The sequence below is a fragment of the Podarcis filfolensis genome, assembly GCF_964270895.1.
Source record: "Podarcis filfolensis genome assembly, chromosome: 1".
Lineage (NCBI taxonomy): Eukaryota > Metazoa > Chordata > Lepidosauria > Squamata > Lacertidae > Podarcis > Podarcis filfolensis.
This window is the reverse complement of record NC_139604.1, coordinates 28,751,885-28,772,635: the sequence shown is the minus strand read 5'-3', so window position 1 is coordinate 28,772,635 and position 20,751 is coordinate 28,751,885. Positions and strand designations below refer to the sequence as shown.

General features: G+C 40.1%; 1 protein-coding gene across 10 annotated transcripts in view; it reads right to left on the bottom strand.

The window, feature by feature from the left end:
• COBLL1 (cordon-bleu WH2 repeat protein like 1) overlaps positions 1-20,751 on the bottom strand; it is an 82,363-nt gene that overhangs the window by 47,694 nt on the left and 13,918 nt on the right. The window contains exon 1 of one of the 10 annotated variants that reach the window (XM_083576874.1): positions 19,397-19,485. The exons of 8 other annotated variants lie outside the window; for them this stretch is intronic. The gene's annotated coding sequence lies outside the window, so the exon portion shown is untranslated. Of the gene's footprint in view, positions 1-17,560; positions 17,657-19,396; positions 19,486-20,751 lie in introns of those variants that run through there. One more of the 10 variants, XM_083576876.1, reaches the window with a different exon arrangement.

Sequence of the window (20,751 nt, the reverse complement as noted above, 5' to 3'; positions counted from 1 at the left end):
CTTTTTTCCTTTGTTTTTTTACAAGTTAAATATATTTATCACAATGCACTGAATGTTCAGCTTACCCCAAACTCGACACATGTTGATTCTTCAACACCACCTCAATATAAACCCCTAAAGCATTACATATAGACGAACTGACCATCTCGCCTCATCCATTGCTCTTCAGCTAATTACATCATTAAGCCTTCCTATTTATAATCCCACTGCTGGACCAAAACAACCTAGATAACACATTTACAGATTTGGATCGTCAGTAATCCTGACATGTCTGCTTCAGCTAATTCCAGAAACTGCATTAAGCAGCCTAAATATTTTCTGGTAGTGCATACAGAATAAAACAAATCAGTGCAACCTGATGGGTTGCAATTGAAAGTTTAAAACATTGGGAACTGCTAGTAATGGAAAGATCTACTTCCTGCTATGGAAACCTCTACTTGCATGAGATTAAGTATGCATCTAAATACCTTGACATAGCATCAAAGTAGCCCATGTATCCCTGTGCTGAAGGAATCTGAGTGTTCAATCAACTGCTTCTACTGTTGGAGATTTTTCTTGGAACCAACAGGCGCTGGGTACAAAAAGAAGCACCGTGAACAAAGGTGTATTGAGCAGGCAGGAGGCACAAAATACCAAAGAGATAGCAGCCTAGGAAAGGCTTTGGGAAACAAATGCATTCAATCATCCCTTTACCTGGGCGAGTAAACTGTGGAGGGGACAGAACTTATGCATGTGGATGCAGGTGTTCCCAATTTCAATTCCGGGTACCTCTATTAAAAGAACGAACAGGAGGGGCTAGGCATTAGAAAGGTGAAATGGAATAAAGGCCTGGAATCATAAAGCAATTTCAAATATTTGCAGCATTGTTAAAAGCCACCACCTTTTGTTTCAAACTTAACTCGGAACCATCTCAGATATTTCCACCTTGGGGAGCTGTTTATTAAAAAGTTCTCCCATGAAAAAAATCTCACTCGTTAGGAGGGGGGAAATTTGCCACCTCGGAAGAGGGGTATGATTTGCAAACAGGAATACCGCCCCTAAAAGCGTTCAGCATCTCAACCAGGGTTAACGCTTGAACCAGTCCTCTGCATAGCTGGAAGCCTGTGTAGGGAGTTGGCTTGATGGACATGGAGATGGATGCTATTCCAAGCTCACAGAACAAAATACTGGAAATCAAGAGTGAGAGTAGAGGACCAAGGCGACTGCAAGCATATGAGCCTGCACAGAGAGCAAAAGGCAGGAAACGAGGGCAAGAAAAAGTCAAGGGTGGAAGGATGAAAGCCCTTAAGTGTTGGCTTTAAAGTAGACATAAAGCAGCAAACAAGCAAGGATAGCGAGAGACACGCTTAGGAGGAGGAAGACACCTTTCCAGCAAAAAGAAATATATTCTTGGCACAGGAATTTTTATTTGAGTAGGGAAAGAAGGTAGAAAGCCAATTCAACCAGAGTAATTAAGATGGTGGAGCACAACAGACTTAGCATAGAAAGGAGAGAGCAGAGAGAGCTCAGCAAGGTCGACCAAAAGGCCACCAATGGGCAACAAATCTGGAGAAAGATCACCTGCCATCTGGTGCCCCATTGGAACTGGTGGGGCAGAAGACAGGGAAGCTAGCAGCAGATGGCGCCAGAGTCACTGACAAAGCAGAACTGACTAGTTCTTGTTCTGTCCCCATCCTTCTCTACTTAGGGCAACAGTGAGACTAAGAAGGAGGAAGCTCACAGCCAGTACCAGCCCTGGGACTGGATGTAAACAAGAAGGCAGACATGTAAGGGCTGGCTGGCTGGCTGACGGTGGACCAAGGTTGAGGTGGCAGTGCCCTATTTGTCCTAATCAACCAGCCTCCATTGCCTGCTGCCTTACTCTCAAAGAGAACAGAAGATCAATGGGCAACATTCATTTTGAAACACACACCCGCATCAAGATCAAAGTGTAGTATGCATTCACACAGGAAGGGGTTGAGCCAATGCCAGTGGCTGCAGTTAGTCAACAACTGATATAAAAAGTTTTCATAATAAAACACTTGTTATCCACAAATTCAGTTATCCAAACAAAGAATTATGACCAAAGCTCACTACACAGCTGATTCCGATATCCTAACAGTCAGAGGTTGCCCACTTCCTTACTTTTGTGGTTTGCTGGTCAACAGCAGTCACTTTCAGGAAGAAACCATGGAGAGAGATTAGACAAATCAGTTTGTTTGTTTTTCAATTTCTCTTTTGCTGGTTGGCTGCAGCCATTTTAGGATGAAACCATGGTGTGACTGGAGATCAGAAATATTCCTGTAGGAAATAATGGAAATCTGCAACTTGTTATATGAATGCTCGCCTAACGAACAATTTCCTGGTAAAAGCGGGACCTGTGTGTATACTAATCCACGTTTGTTACTTCTCTAAAATTCAGCAGAAAGCTTGGAGTTTATTGAATGGGATGTCACTTGGACAATTTGGAATTGAAGGAAATCTTTAATTTATTTGAGCTCTGATTGTGTAAGGAAATTTCACTCATGCAAGTTTCCAGATCTCAGCTCAGTATGCATCGTAAGGAAGTACACAGAAGATATCATCACTAACTCTTGGTAACCAAAAAACAGCTTACCAGGAATACTCCAGGAGGGTTATTCAGCTCCCGCTAGTGTACAGTACACACGACTGTATTAGTGCCACAAAACAGAGCCAACAGCACATGCTCAAAAGGCACTCAACCCGAGGTGCTAGAATTTTTATGGAGGGGAAAAATAACATCCTTAACTATCACATGGTACACTGTGCATTTCCTATGCGGGAGAGGGGTTCTCTGTGTGATCTGACATAGTCCTTTGAAAAGGTACCAGATCCTTAGCAGAAAGAGTTGGCTCCAAGCAGGATATTGTGAAATGCAGAAGGGCAAGTGTAAAATAAACCTTTCAAAGGGGTGAAAAATGGGAAAGCACTGCAAAAGATTTGTTTCTGGACCCCCAGCATCACAGCACAGATGACCAGAAGGAAATGAAAGTGTTTAAACACAGAAAGGACATGTGGCAAGTTGGTATACAGACTCCCAAAAATCTTCCTAATTCTTCTCTTGGCTTGGCAGCTTGCCTGCCCAGCATCCATCTCCTTCGCCTGAAAAACAAAGCACCCCACAGACAGGTGCCTGGGATAGAAGGCAAGCAACCTCAGGCATCCAACTGTGGTGTTTTGTTTCCCAGTTGGAGGAGAGCAGCAGCAGTAGCTGTGCAAGTAGGAAGGGACAAGAATTGACAGGTTGGTGTTTGATTGGCTGATATTGCTAGAGACCCACATTAACAGACTGCCTGAATTCGCTGCAGTGCTCGCACAGTATTTTTCAAAATACTAACTTTACAAGTGAGGCCATACCAACTTAAAATCCCCAGAACTCACCAAAACCTCAGCAAAATTGTTTTAACAGTTGCTGCCCATTACAGGAAGAGTTAGTATAGTTGACAGCTTGGTAATCTTAGACCAAATAAAACTATACAGAAACTTAATATAGATTTGTTTAAAAAGGAAACAAATATATTCAAACCAGCATCTAGCTATGCTGCCACCTAGTGGGTTGCATTTGCATTGCTCCGGAAACTTTTCAAAGGGAGCCTTCACATAGGAAAGCATTATGGATACATTATAGCATGTTTCACTCAAGTGGAAAGTGATTCATAAGCAAATAACAATGCCTAGGCATGTATAACTGTGACCCGAGTTGTCATGTCTGACCTCTGTTGGTTCAAGGAGGATAACTCCCACCAGGAGTTTTTTTTGCCTTCTCTGACACATTGTGGTCGGAAAAGTCGCAGCTGGAGAAATATGCAACTCCAGGCACTTTCGCAGGAGCTAATCCTAAAATGGCTCTGGCCTACCTCAGGCCTTAACTTTCTTTCCTCTTTCTAAGCTGTAGGTTTATCACACATACACCAGACCCTCCAACTGCCCCTATTTTTCAGAGCCAGTCCCAGATTTATAGAAGCCGCCCCAGTTTATGATTTGATCCCTGCATTTCCTTAGGACGTCCCTATTTTCATCGGAGAAATGTTGGAGGGTAAGGAGTTAACCGACCCCCGAGCCAAGGAGATAAGTAATTATACAACCTTTAGAGGACATCTTAAGGCAGCCCTGTATAGGGAGAGAGTGTGTGTAAGCTGCCCAGAGTGACTGGGGCAACCCAGTAAGATGGCTGAGGTATTATTATTATTAAGGATGTCCCTATTTTCATTGGTGAGTTCAAGGTAGTGCACATGTTCCCCTGTCCCTATTTTATTCCCAGAACTGCTCTGTGAGGTAGGTTAAGGTAAAAGTAATTGACTTCTTCAAGATCACCCAGCAAGCTTTGTGGTTAAGCACACATTTGAACCTGGGTCTTCTCAGCGCTAGCCAGACACCACTACACCAAACTTGCTTTCAAATGGGCCACAATATGGGTAACACCATAAATATTACAGCAATAGTTCCTTTGCACTGGCTTCACAAAAAGATGCTAACACTCATTTGAAAAGGAGTCTTTTTTTAAGGCAAAAAAGAAGTAGTAGTAGTAGTAGTAGTAGTAGTAGTAGTAGTAGTAAAATAAACCTCATGGAGTTATTCCAAACCCCCACGTTATTATATACTCATAACTCTTTTAAAGAGTCACCTGAAAATGTAACAGCATTCTTTTAACTTAGGTCTGGAGGTTTTTTGTTTTGTTTTTTAGTACTCTTTGCACTTTGCCTTGCCAAAATATTTCCAAATTATAGAGGAATGCAACTGCTCCCAACACACACACACAAACCAGAGCACACTTGCTTTAGCATATTACTTAAACTGTTAAATCTTCATAAAAATGAGGTAATTGAGCTAAAATGTGTCAGGGCATCAACCAAGCTGCAAACTATTTCTAGTTTTTCCTACCCCAGGGGGGCAGTCGTTCTGAGAAGCAGAATCTACTTTGTCAAACAAAAAAATTCCAAAGCTCAGTTTTAACTGTATTGCCTTGCCAACTCACAACTAAACGTCAGTCTCTCCAGTAAAAAGGTTGTTGAAATAAAAAGCTTGGACCAAAAAAAAAACCCCAAACACACACACAAACCCCAACCCTATAAGATTACATTATGACTAAACTACACAGCCAGCTACTAATTGAGGTCTTTTGGAAAGAACATCTTAAGGAGGCAATGATCAGCTGGTAAATTAATAACAGGAGCTCCTGATCACTGGTGCCAGGATTTTAAAGGCCTGATTCAAATCTAAGTGAAGTCAAGGGGAAAACCAGCTAACTTCAGGGATGCTATATCAGATCTAATTCCATTTATAAATATGCTAAAGAAAATATTATTTTCCAGGGTAACTCAATGAAATGGGGCTGAACAATCTTACGAAATGTATTTTTAAATACTGTAAGCATAGCACAGGAAAACAAAAGAAAAACTTACAAGGACTGACCTTACAAAAAAAGAAAAAGAGCACTAAACTGAAATTCCAGGTGTATTCATGTGCCCATGTCCTCTTGCTGTGCCCTCAAGTTTTCCTGAAAATTCCTTCAACTATTATGGTGTTCTGTATTCCTATCACCACCCTAGGATAAAATTAATATGGATATGCATTCTGAGTGAGCTGAAATTAACCAGGCTTCTCAAAAGGGTTTTAGGGGTGTCCTACCAAACTCAGGTAGAGAACATAGAAGGAAATTCAAAAGGTAGGGCCACGAGGGCTCCGGCCCTGGGTCTCCTCATAAGGAAGCTGTGCCTGGAGGAAGAACTGTGAGGGGAGAGACTCCATCAGGCAAGGCCTCCTTCCACCTGCCTTGCTCCACCCTCTACTTCTCAATGTGTATTGTATTGTTTTATGTACTGTGGCTTGCCGTTGTTTAACTGATTATAGTTTAGATATTATTGTAACTGTTGAGTGGATTTCTATTTAACTTTTATATGTTGATATTATTATTTTATACTATTCTAATGATTGCTGAATGTTACTTTTTTGATGGAGGTTGCCTATTTTAAAGTTATGTTTTATTATCACATTTTTGTATTGCATTAGATAGTTACAATATGTACATTTTTTGTTTCTTCAGCTTGTAAACCGCCTTGAGTATTGTAAGATAGAAAGGCGGTATACAAATTAAAAATGATGATGATGATGATGAGGCAAACAATGTCATTTTATTTATGTATGGAATTTCTGTCAGGGTGTTCCTCCCAAGGAGTGGCAGACAGCTGCTCATAGACACTTCCAAACTGGGCAAAGATTCTGCACCGGCCCTAATATTTATTTGAGAGAATTGGAATATGGAGAGAGAGAGAGAGAGAGAGAGAGAGAGAGAGAGAGAGAATATTCCTTCGCCTGTTGAAGAAGCTAACAGATTACTGTACAGTGGTACCTCGGGTTAAGAACTTAATTCGTTCTGGAGGTCTGTTCTTAACCTGAAACTGTTCTTAACCTGAAGACCACTTTAGCTAATGGGGCCTCCTGCTGCCGCCACACGATTTCTGTTCTCATCCTGAAGCAAAGTTCTTAACCCAAGGTAATATTTCTAGGTTAGCAGAGTCTGTAACCTGAAGTGTATGTAACCTGAAGCATATGTAACCCGAGGTACCACTGTATTTGACAACTTCTCTAAAGATGATCAGTTGCACCACAGAAACTAACTTACATATGGCACCTTTACATGACTTATTGTTTTTTATTTTTCAAACGTGGCCACAACACCTGGGGCAATGCTGGTTCCCCAACTTTCCCATAGCCTCTTTCTCTAAAGACTATTAACCAAGAATTCTTCACACACATGAAATGGGGGTGAGGAGAAAAATCAGCTTTCACCTTCAGTGAACAGTTCAGAAGTGGAACTGCTGACCAGGGCTGTCCAATGTTTCTCTTTATTGCTGCTTCTTAAGAGCATACAAAGTCTTCTACATAACAGCTTCTATATTTTGCTAGGATATTAGGAAGTAAGAATACACACATCACAGAATCTCTTCACATTATACTATTCTCTGCAAAGCCACATTTTGTTTTGCGTTTAACTTAGCATCTTGTTCATGCCTACAATTATCAAATATAACATCTAGGATATTACGAAGCTGTTTTAATGAACAATGTGGTTATGTGTCCATCCGTCCCCAAAGATTAAAAAAGCTTTCCTATTATAACAGAAGACAGAACCTGAAAGACTTGTTCTCACATCCCCTGGAGACCATAAAACTAAATATCCACCGCATAGTTTTACTTGCGTCATGCCCAACTGAAATACTGGACAGTACACAAATTTTGATCTCCATCACATGCAGGCACACAAACAATCATGGGAACTTGGGAGCTTAGCTGTACATCTGCTCCCTGTTTATTGTTTCTAGAACAGAAACATCTTCCTTTTAAAATAAAATACTTTTTATTTGCACAAGATCAGATAAATACAAAAAGGACAAAAAGAAATATTTGGAATGCTATTAATGAATGACTACTTAGTACCTCTGAAATACAGTTGCCCACACACATCTACATATCTCCTAAAGAGGAAAATTAGTCTCCAGAGATATCTCTGAGTATACACCGAACCTGAAAACAATAGAATGTATTATATATTCCCAGACTGTGAGGAATATTCTCAAAACCAACCAACCAGAAAAGAGGCAAACACAGGAGTGAAGGAATAATCTTTTATGTGAATGGTTTTCAAACCAAAAGAGGAGTATTCTCCCCAGCTTCAACTACTATATGGGATTTATAAACAATTGAGTACGGTACTTGAATTTGTAATCAATAGCTGTATGGGGAGCTGGCTTCAGGCACCAGGCCCGTTGGCAGACCAACTCTGTGTTACCAAGATGGCTGCAAGCGTGACATGAAGGCTGGCAACATCAACTCTGCCATGTAGGCATCCCTTGCAGATGACCGCTGTACCAGGAGACAAGCAGTCAAGTTGTGTATCCATAGCAGTGACCCTGAGGAGGGATGGCCGCTGGGATAAGAAATGCCATTGCACATCTGTATCAGCACAACTGGATGACTTCATCTGCCCCAGCTGCAACAAAATATGTCTCTCCTGCATCGGTCTCTACAGCCACAGCAAGCGCTACAACCTTCCAACAGCTTGCCCTCTCCCCCAAGGGTGCACCCAAGAGACAGATAGATGTCAACAAGCAACAGCAATTGCACCCCTAGCAACCAACCTGTGCTCATTTGCATTGTTAAGAGGATTTGATAAATCAGCACAGTGAAAATCTTCAGAAGTAGTGTTACAAGACTAACTGTATCACACCATTATGGCAAAACTCCTTTATCATGCTCCCATTCTTCCCACTGTAAAAACAAACATGCAGACAATGCAGACAAAGGCCGTAGGTTCACATGATATTTTGGCACACCAGGCCAAGTTGTCAGTGACTTGTTGCCATTTGCCACTTTTAGAGTACCATTTGTTTCAATTAAGACCATCCCAGATGCTGGGCAATCTTGAGACATTATTTCTATTTTTGGCAGAATCACACAGCACTGACTCTTACTAAAAATAGAGCTTCCTGCATGACAATTGCATCAGATTCCTGCATGACAACTATAAGTATACCAAGCCTTTCTCTTGTTGCCCACCAATTCATGATTTTGTTCTATAACTTCCATACGTTGTTAAATGCTTCCTTAAAGGAATATTCGTCCGGGTTCTGTGTTATCCTCCTTTCAAACTGTAAGTTTGACTACTTTCCTATGAAAGAAAGCTCAGAAACTAAAAACATGCAATAGAAAGGAAGTTTTAACAGTTAAGTGTGCGTCATATTCCCTTGGCAATAATGTGGAATTTCCAGTAGGCATTAATACTCTGTGTGGGTGCATCACGTAGAATTTTTTCCTGCCTAGTTTGGAAGGGGATTCCCATGAGAAGGGGAACCCAGGACATCTTAAAGACTAAATAATGGTTGCTCCCGAAGTTATCACCACTGAACTGCTTCTGGGCATTGTGACATGGCAAACAAAACCGCAAAAAGCAACACAGATGAAAGCTCCCTCACGGTAGTTTGTCAGGTGATAAATTCTCATATTTGTTTTATTTTATATATTTATTAAATTTGTTTACCTGTAGGTTACAACAAAAAGCTACAATATAAAAAGCACAAATTGCATAACAAAAAATAATTAAAACAGTTAACAACACAAATGAACACAAACTAATAAAAAATACAATTTCCGGCCAGTCCCTAAACAATACCCCAGCCCACAAATATGAACTACAAAGTAATGTATAACATTCAAAAACAATTTTAAACAACCCCACAGTTTCACTGCAGCAAGTTTCAAACAAGCCAGCTTCTAAATCTAGGTACCAATGCTGTCTTAAAGATTCAACACAACCTCTTGTACAGACAACACAGCAAGCTGTGATGAAGCAGAAATTGAAGCTTCCAAACTTCTTTTATTTATTTACTTATTGAATTTGTATATACTGCCCTATACCCGGAGGTCTCAGGGCGGTTCACAGAACAAAACTCATCCTCTTGACTGGACTAGAAATGGACAAAGGAGAGTGAGCCCAAGATTCCCAGTGGCTCGTTCCTGCTTGTGTACATTGTGCTGAACAAATGAAAATCTCTTCTACACTGCACTAATAGGGGAATATTGTTATGTGGTGATAAGGGATGGAGCTTTCTCCATGGTGGTGCCCCACTTGCAGAATGCCCTCTCCTTACAAGCACAATAAGTGCCAACATTGTTATCATTTCAGCACCAAGTTAACATTTCTTGGTTGTATTAATTAAGTTACACTCGGGGTAGACGTACTGAAACCAGTGACTTGACTAACGAAAGTCAATGGGCCCAACTCAGAGAATGGCTTAGTCAGATACAACCAAACTTGTTTGCCCGTGAATTTTACGTGTTCGTAAGCCTGACGTTGTTTTTAGCTGCCTGTTTTTGATTAGCTGGTTCTACAGTTGTGTATCTATATTTTGTTTTATGCTGGGCCCCACCCTGGATGGTATCTGTGCTGATGGACAGCAAGTAAATCCTTCAAATAAACAACCGAAACTTAAGGCTTAACATAATATGTAAATACAGCCATTGTTTGGGATCTTGTGCAATTCCTTTTGTTTCTCACTGATTAAGTTCTCTTTCCACTTTAACCCTGAGGAATTAAAGAAATTATACACAACAGATAATGTTTCACTAAATATTTGCCCAGAGTTCCACTGATATCCTGGGGAACATCTATAATCCGAAACCAAACTCATTCAAACCCCACCCGCTATATGTAGCTACAAATACTTTTGGATATTCCCAGAACTTCTTAAACATCAAAGAAACAAGAAGTAAACAGAAAGCTTATAACTACTTACTTGTTTTGAGATAGACCATTAGTATTGTCTATTCCAAGATGGGAAACCTGTGACCCTCCAGATGTTATTACACTACAACCACCATTATCCTTGTCCATTGGCTATACTGCCTGAGGCTGATGGGAACTGGAGTTTAGTAACTTTTGGACAGCTACAAGACGCCCATCCCAGTTCTATTCAGGTTGGCCCAAGCTCTCCAGGGTCTCTTTCAGCCACGTTACCTGATCCTATTTAACAGGCATTTATCAGGAAATTACACCTGCAATCCCACACACGAAGTGCTATCCCTACTGAGCTCTATGCTCATCCCCAGCCATTTTACCAAGTTAAGAATATAGTGGCCCTTCTCATTTCCCTGGTGACATAGCCTACGGAGAGGGCTGGCAAATGTTGCAGCAAATAACAAATGGATGAGAAGGAACAGAAAAAATAGACTAAACCCAGTTGTTGTAAACTCTTGTGTTCTTTTGAAGAACACACAACACTTATTCTGTAACCAGAACTAAGATAAATTTTATGCAGAACTAATGATTGGTAAGCTGTTCAAGAGCAAGATTTGAGCCAGGAGGTGGCATTTTGTATGCAGAAAATCACGAGCATTAATTTTCTGTCACAGAAAGAAAAAAATGTAAAATCTTATTTTGAATGGCACTTTAAATGGACATATGGTTTTCTTTTATTTTTAAACACCATGGTGAAAGGCTATTCAGGCCACATTATCCAGAAGCTAAATATGTGATATGCTGCTGTTCTGCTCAGTTTGTATTCTAAAGCAGATGCTGGTTTTGAAGATGAACAGCAGATAAATGCAAACCAAATGTCTGACAAGGAGCAGCTTCAAATTATGCAAATATAGCGTGATCATAAAAGGAATAAGAATTCTTCCTAATGCCTATTTAAAGCTGACTCACACAGATGTTTCAAGTGGAAAACTCTGTCCACTGAATGTCCATGCCAAAAGGGTGTTTCCCACAGCTTATTTGCCCGTAGCACATACAGTTTTAGATTTTGAAAATTAATAGAGAAATAAATTAAATTGCCAACCACGGTTTCCAACTCCAAGGCTCTTTACCCTGATCTTTGACAACAGAGATGCATATTTTCAGGACCAAGCCTATTTTTAATCATTGAACTTTTTTGTAATTGTTAAGTTTTGAAAACTGTTTTCAATGCTGAATTTTAAATTGTTGTAACCCGCCCACAGAGTGATGGGCAGATATTAAGTTAAAATCATTATTGTTTTGCAATCACAAGATTGGCCTTGTTAACAACGTGGTTCAGTTGCACGTGGGGTTTTTTTTTTTTGTTAAAGTTATTGCATGGCCGGAGAGAACTACCCTTAAAATAAACATTTACAATAGCTTGCTTGTTTGCTTAAAAGCATTTCTAAATCACTTAGTATTTTTGAAATCTGTAAGCGATGTAAACTATGTGATCCTGCCTGCAATTTTCATGTCTGCCTCAAAAAAAATTTTTTTTAAATGTTATAGAAGTTTCCTGAAAATAATAATTGATGATGATGATGATGATGATGATGATGATGATGTGTCCAGCACAAATGCCCTAGATGTCTATAATCTGGCAGGTCTATCCACAAGGACTTTTGTACTTTGAAGATTTCATCTACTTTCATCTCTAAAGAAAGTTATAACCATTTTCAATAGCAAAGAGGGGCAAGGAGGGCAGGTGGATGAAGCAGACTCAGATGAGCCATGAGTCAAACTGGTCAGGCTACAAAGGGCTTCAGACCAAGACAGCATGTTTTTCGTAGCACCAGACTGGGACCCAAATCCAATCTTGTGGCTGGTGTACGGCCCTGGGCAGAGGTGACATGAGCAACTTTAGCAAAGGGAAGTGGTGGCCAAGGACCATCCTAGGACTTCCTTCCCTGACAGGAAGGAAATATGAACACAAGTGCGTTCTCCTAGAGTAGCTACAGTTCCTGATCAGCATCCTTTGCATCCTGCTTTCCTGATCCAGCAGGATGAAGACCCATCTCAGGCCACAACAGAAAATATGGCAATGCCCCCATCATCATCACCACTGGACAGTCTACACATGTGCAGCTATCAAACAGGGAGTCTCGAGAACCAAAACAATGGTGCTTTTCGGAAGAATGCAATGGGCTATTTCCATGTACATATATGCACACAGAAAGTGTTTGCTACACCTAGTCCTGTATTATCCATTCTAACTGTTAGCAGCACTTCAAGTTCTTAGGCAGAGAGCCTTCTCATCGCTCGCCACCTGATCCTTGACACTGAAGATGCCAAGGGTTAAATAACAAGAGCAAACTGTGCTGTTCCTAGTTGCATCACTGTGTTGGGAACATAGGAAGCTGCTTTTGTACCAGGTCGGACTGTTTGTTCATCTAGCTTAGCATTGTCTTCTCTAGGGTTTCCCAGACTTGAGTTGTTTTTGGACTACGATTCCCATCATCCCTGACCACTAGCCCTGCTAGCTAAGGATGATGGGAGTTGTAGTCCGACAACAGCTGGAGACCCAAGTTTGGGAAACCCTGGTCTACTCTAACCGGCAGAGATTCTTCCACATCACTTGCAAACCGAGCCCTTTGGTTTGCTGGATTAAACTGCATGCAAAGCATGCAAGCTACCACAGCTCCCCACAGTGCTACATCAACCACTTTGCCTAGCACAGATTGGCAAGGGAGGAAAAGTTACGGAGGAAGCCCACAGCCTTGACAGGAAAGATCACAGTTCAATGATAGACCATGTGTCTTGCATGCAGAAGGGACCAGGTAAAATCCTAGGCAACTCCAGGCAGGGCTGGGAATGTTCCCTTTCTGGAACCCTGGTGAGCTGCTGGTGGTCAGTGCAGACTCTGCTGAGCTAGATGGACCAATGGCTCAGTATAAGGCAGCTTCCTATGTCCCAGACAGATGTATCCTGCAGTCTTCTCATGGAGGACCGTGTGGAAAAAAAATAAGGAGCAGAGATTGGAGCAAATTAAAATGGAAATCATGCAGCTGCCTTCCACTCAAAACACACACACAGCACTCAAAGAATTATGGAAAGAAGCCCAAAATTCTGCCTTATTATGCAGTAAAAATGTTGGCAACTAGCCTAGAGGCTAACAAAACCTGCTGGACAGGGATTTTTTCCCCTCTCCTGGTTGGTTAGCAACCCTAATACAAAATGGACACCCCTACTTCAAACTGGAGGAGGAAGAACCTCATGTTGTGATATTCCCCCTTTTATTTAATTAAAAAAAACCTTGCAAGCAAAAAACTAGTACAGAAAATAAACAGGTAGTAGTACAAATTCCACCATCACCACACTTGACTGTGCTCTTTTCCACCTGCAAGGAGTTTTTTTTTAAAGGAACAATGAATATGTGCATACTTGTCCATCTTTTGCTGCATGTATAGATCTAGTAGAAGGACCAGACTAAACAATATGACAAAGTTCTCTTTAAAAAAAGAAAAGAATTGTAGCTGGTAGGGGAGATGATTAAATAACTAGCACTTTCTTTTATTTTTCTGAAAGTAATGGGAGTCTGTTCCCTCTGCATAAATATTCTACAGGTTGTCCTCAATATAGCAATTTCAGATTCCCTCGATTTCTCATTATTCCAATCTTAAGCTCAGTTCTCCACATTTGCACATCAGCGTTGGTTTTTTTTAAAAAAGTTCTGATGTGCAAAAATCTTCAACCCTTTACTGCATATGTCTCCCAATACATTATTATATGCAATTTCACCCAGTACACTCATTTTTCAACTCTCCCCCCGGCACACTCGTGAACACCTAATTTGGTTGCAGAATTTCATTGCAAAATCTGGAGGAGTGTGAATTGAATGTCAAACAATGGCTGTGTTTGCATATCATTTTAGGAAGGGAGAATTGGGGGGGAGGGTTTACTTTTAAATGCAAACTGAACCTAATTTCTCCCTAATCCTTAATCCTCAATATCACAGGGGTGTGTGGTTTTTTTGCTTTTTACCATTGTGATATTAATAATTGTAAATTTTTTTTCTATGTTTTCTAATAGAAAGCCTGCTGAAAACATTTTAAAAGATAATACAGCAAAGTTTTAAAATCACTCTCGGTGGGATTTTAAGTCTTAAGACAATGTATATAGCAAACTCCTATACATACATTATTAGACAAATCTTTTCATTTATAATTTTAAGAAATTACAGGAGCATGTCATCTTTAAAAGGTTGGGAAAGTAAGACACTTTGGAAAAGCTCAGCAGACCACACTTTAAAAAAAACCCCAAGGAGGAACATGTCCTCAATAAATATGGTGACTTACTATTACTCAATGCAATACAGTTGACTAAAAGGTCTAACACTTCCTTCTATAAATAGAAACACATCCTTTCATTTATACTGTAAGGGTTTATTTTTTTAAAAAAGAAACAGAACCAGCATCCTGTTTTCCTCCTGTAAATGCAGCTATGTAATTAGTATGCATGCTTTGTGCATCACTGTTTCCACAAATCCTTTCCAGTCTTCACCCTCCAACATGGCAAGTATTTTATTTTGGGGAGTGTTAGTTGCTGAGCTGCTAATTCCAGTTTTACTTACATGGAATGTACTCCCCCCCAACACACTTTCCCCCCCTTTTAATGTAATGGTATGTCCATATCTTCTAAAAATCACAAGATTTGTGGAGGTAGGGAGGCCCACACAACACCATCTAATCTGCTCCCCTTCTCCTCTGTTCTGCCATTAAACAAAACAAAACCCTCTGATTAGTTTGGACAGATTTACTGTACTCTCCCCTCTTCGCAACCATTTGCCACTTCCTCTATTATTAGGCCTGGGTAGTGAATGAGAAATCGAAGTGCACTTCCATCCACTACATATATCTCAGTAATTCATTATCCTAATTTCTTTGGGGAGGAAAGAAGACCTTGCACAAATTTTATCGCTTCATAACCTCATCTTTCAACATCAAAAAAACTAAGATCATGGCCACTGGTCCCGTCACCTCCTGGCAAATAGAAGGGGAAGAAATTGAGACAGTGAGAGATTTTACTTTCTTAGGCTCCACGATCACTGCAGATGGTGACAGCAGTCACAAAATTAAAAGACGCCTGCTTCTTGGAAGAATAGCAATGACAAACCTAGAAAGCAGCTTAAAAAGCAGAGACATCACCTTGCCGACAAAGGTTTCAGATGCTTCAGGTTACAGACTCTGCTAACCCAGAAATAGTACCTCAGGTTAAGAACTTTGCTTCAGGATGAGAACAGAAATCGTGTGGTTGTGGCACGGCGGCAGTGGAAGGCCCCATTAGCTAAAGTGGTACCTCAGGTTAAGAACAGTTTCAGGTTAAGAACAGACCTTCAGAACGAATTAAGTGCTTAACCCAAGGTACCACTGTATAGTTAAAGCTATGGTTTTCCCAGTAGTGATGTATGGAAGTGAGAGCTGGACCATAAAGAAGGCTGATCACCAAAGAATTGATGCTTTTGAATTATGGTGCTGGAGGAGACTCAATATCAAACCTATCCATTCTGAAGCAAATCAGCCCTGAGTGTTCACTGGAAGGACAGATCCTGAAGCTGAGGATCCAATACTTTGGCCATCTCATGAGAAGAGAAGATTCCCTGGAAAAGCCCCTGATCTTTCAAGGCAAAGAAAGAAAGAAAGAAAGAAAGAAAGAAAGAAAGAAAGAAAGAAGCCAAACCTAAAGTCTTGCAAGAAAGCAACACATGTGCATAGAAGGTATCAGTACTAAGGTAACAAAGGATAAGCTGAAATGAAACGAACAGGTAAAAACATTAATGGAACGAAGAAGGGGGCAGTGTGCACAATGGACAGTGCAGTTTGACAGCCTGCTCAGAATGTACATGCTTTAAGCATGTCAGCAGCTTCGCCTATCTCACACAGTTAAGAATTAGGATGAATGTAGGAACTTTACATTTATTTATGAACACTTCCCCCCCCCCACAAAGAAACTATTAAAAATAATGTTTGTCTGCATTTGTGTGCATGTAAGTAGTATTAATTTCATTACATATAAAGCAACCAATATACTATTCCGTAAAAAAATATAACGAGTTGCCATTTCACTAATAAAAGAGTTTCTTTCTTTTTTATTAAAATGCTAGGCAGTGAGAAGGACCTATGCAACTCTCTTCCAACTATTTTCTGGAAAGGAGACACGACACACATGCGTCCCAACGTCACCCTCTCTCTTGGCTCAGTCCACCAATAATTCTACTTTTAAAAAACCGTTCTCTGCTATTTCTGCATCTCGGCTACTCCCCCGCTGCAAAACGCAAAGCCAAAGAGTGTGTCATATTATACACATGGAACTGAAGTATTACGTGTGTCACTGTACAGCGATTTATGGACGCATACCATTCTTATGCTGTCCTGTTTTAAGAAACAGAAATATCCACAAAGTATTCCTCTATCCATCCACTCCAGATATGGAACAACTGCTGACAGTCCACACCAACTCAGTTTCCAAATGGCATTATGCCAGAGTTAAAAACAAACTATTGTTTCGTGTGAACAAGCAATGTGCTGGCGCATGGTCGACATGGTTTATTTAGAGAGACATCACAGGAAGCCGGACTCTAGTTTGTTTCCTGGCAACTTGCCCACAGCATGAAGAGGGGCCACTGGGAGTGAGAAACCTTTTAACAGTATGCACCAACAGGCTGTGCATTCAACATTTAACCATGGTTTGTTGTTAACTATTATTTAATGAGACATGCAAAACAGGCCATAGTTTGCTCTCAGACCACAGACTGAAACTGGGTCATGATTTTAATCTCTGTTCTGAGAGCCAGCTATGATAAGCAGTAACTGTAGTGATGCCAAAGATTTGGCAATCAGGCCAGCAGGGCATGTTAGCTTACCCAACAAAAACCACTCCTAAACTCTTAGTAACATTCCACAGTTGTCACCGATATACAGGTTCAATGAAACACAATCTTTACCTAACTGTGACAAGGGTTTTTCCCTCTAAACCAGGTTCTAGTTTAACCCACATCATCCTTGCTGTTGACAGCAGCAAAGAACAGTATGATGATTGATTACTGATACAGGATTGATTCATGTGAACAAATACGTTTTGTTGAAGCAAGTAATCCATGCCACTTTTTCCAAATACAATCCCATAAGTCAAGTCAATTTGCTTTTTTAAAAAAATCAGCTTCAGCAAACAGGTCCATTTCTAAACATGTTTTGTGGATGACCCTTCAGTAATAAGACATTTGCATTTGTATCCACGGAAATAATTTAGTAAGTCACCCAAATGAGTGGCCTGTTAATGCAAATATTTTACCTAGTGTTTTGGCTTCTTCCAAATCTCTGGGTCACGCGAGTCTGCTGCACTGTTTCCAATACACCAAACCCTAAAAGATAGGCTGCTCTAAAATACCAGTGAAAGAAACATCCATTGGCATTATCTGAGAAGCATCTGGATTTTATCTTCAATCTTTTGCAAAAAGAAAAAAAAGGAAAGAAAGAAATCAGGACATAGCTAAACAATCTAAGTGGATGCAATGTGACAACAAAATGTTGAAATAAAGCCATCTGTTTCGCATCAGAAGTTCAGATGTCTGGTTTTGAAAATGTAAAAGGGCTTTATCCAAATTAAATATTTAAAAACTCATATACATGAGTGTAAAATTTTCCAGAATGCCAACTTTTGACATACCAGAAACCAGGTTACAACAAATGGTGTTAGCTGTGTAACTAACCCCAAAAGCGCAATTAGCAAACCAGTATCTGACGTGGTGGCAGTATATTGACCCCTAAGGCTGTTTACAGAATACCAGTCAGCTACTAATTTTTCCAATGCATTTTAAATTTTTGTTTAACAACTACCGTACTTTCATTTTCACTGGCTGGAGAAGCTCACTGTTAAATCAGTATGCAGAGAAAGTCAAGTAAATTGGTAGAGCAGAATACTCTTAATCTGAGGGTCGCGGGTTCAAGCCCCACATTGGGCAAAAGATTCCTGCACTGTGGGTTGTTGGGACTTGATGACTCTTGTGGCACCTTCCAACTCTACCATTCTATGATTCTAGGAAATAATTTCAGGACTACATTAACCTTTGCTTACCCAACAGCAAGTATTTCACAAGTTTCCACATCAGTTTTCAATCACCAAATCAGAGGCAAGCAATATCTTAAACAAAAGGCCACAATAGAACTGAAGCAGCCAATCAGGTACAGTGTAAAATATTTAAATACAGTGCATACCCAAATGTACATTACTGTATTCAGTTTGTGCCCAGTGAAGTAATATCTCTGTTTCCTAAAAGCAGGATGAAAAATGCAAACTCTCAAGATGCTTTGGGGATGATCAACAATATAAGGCATCAATTTACATGTTTTAAAGATCTGGTAATCAAACTGATGGCTCATGAAGCTATTACTCTTTAGGTTCCCGATTCATCAATTAATATAAAACATTTGAAAAGTTCTTTTTGATATATGCTTTTCAATATAGTATTTTAATATATATTAATATTCGTTTTAAATATATGCTTACCCAGATTTCCATACCCCGAGTTCATTTATCATTTAGATTTGAATACCTAAATGTCTAAGTATGGACAACCTATTGATTCACCTTTGTGAATTTCAAAATTATGATGGCGACATGAACACTGAATGAATGGTTTCTTCTGATCTGAGACTTTATAAACCTGTACTAGAGAAAGAGAAGAAACCTCAATATTCTGGAGGGGAAATGCCATGGCAAATTCAGTGCATATTTGCCACTTCTTGCTCACCAGAACTAGTACTGCAATATTCTGTCATCAAAATCTCTCCTTTAATCCCATAGTTAAAATCTGATGAGAGTAAAAATGGGGGCAAGGGATGCCAGCATGTTACAGAGAACTTAACTGTGTTTGAAATTCAAGGTCTGAGTTAAGTATGTTCATTATTATAGTTATTTTGCAAGGAACTTTGCTTTTTTGTCTTTCTATCTGAAACTTGTTGATAAAAGCTAACTTTAAGAAAAAGCAATTATACACCAAACTGCAACTCAAAGTGGCATCTTTGATGAATATGCATCAGGGGACAGGACATAAATTAAAAGTATTATTGTTATTGTAGTCTTCACTCTGAAAGGACTGACTACACCAACAAAATCCCAGCTACTTACCTTCTGAAAGCAAGCAGAGTTTCTATGACTGCATCAGAGTAATGACTACTTGTATAATGAGAAGGAGGGAGGAGGGAAGCCTCTGAGCTGTCACAACAAAAGTGAACTTTCTTCTGGGAACCCAACCTGTTGGTGTTGAGTAAACTATTCAAGCCCTGCCTGTACACTACACAAAGCCTATCCTTTACCAGCCGGCAATATTGCAAAGGGTGATTCTTTCAGCTGTTCCGTGAATGCGATTCCCAAAGGTTTACACAACTATGCCATAAACAAATTTGCTCTGGGCTGAGTTTTGGCAAGCTGGAAATCCTTCCACAACCACAACCACCTCCCTCTCCTGTGCTAGTTTTGGCTGCTTTTCAGCGTAAGGAACTGTAGAATGAAGAGCTGGCTGTTTGGACGATGGAAAAGAATTAAAACCAAGGACTACACCACTATAAATAGAGAGAGAGACCAGAGTGGGTTTTTATGCCAGGTAATTTTTGGGTGTGTTCCTTTTCATCCCAGGAAAAAGAAGAGTATTTCTCAAGCTTGCAATGTTCCTGTGATTTGTAATATTTATTCACAGGCACAGTAAGGCATCCTCACTATTAAGGACTGGAAGAGCAATATCAGGAGAATGATTTTTTAATACTTGCACAACCATAAGGGAAGAGAATGCTAAGGCTTCTTAATATCCCAATAAGCACCTTGGCTTCATAGTGTTTGGCCATTCTGATAAACAGAGAGCAGAATTTAGAAACACAAGTAAACTTAGAAAGCACAGTCTTTGTGTTTCTAATTCATTCTAAGAGGCAATTTAGGGTCCTGCTTTTGTATTTACTTGCAGTCAAGGATAGTTATCAGCACCATATTTGTGGTACTGTCCAGGTCTAGGAAATAAAAACAGTATACAGTTAGGACTTTGGTTGTCTGATTTCTGTATTCTAGATATATTATCGTGGTGGCAACTCCTGCTTCTGCACCTACTGTAAGGATTACATGGTGCTCTGTGGCTCTGGGGTAGGGCCTGGCCAGGAATTACACAGCAGAGCTAGTCAGCTGCTATGTGTTTATCTGCTACTCACCTCCTTACAGATTAGCCCACAGATGCTATTTAGGTGGCTCAGGCTTGAGCCCTGGCTGTTTGTGGCTGCACAGTCATATCAGTTGCCCTGGCAAGTGCAGGTGGCTTAATTACTCCCGTCTTTGCTCATCCTACTGGTTATTTCTAATTTCGGTTATTTTAATAAAGCTGCAGAGTTTAATCTCCAAATCTCATGTCCACCTCTTTTTACAATTTTGCACATCAATCTATTTGAACTAAAGCTGGACAGACAAAAGGCACCTCAGGCTTTACTTTGGTGGCAACTATT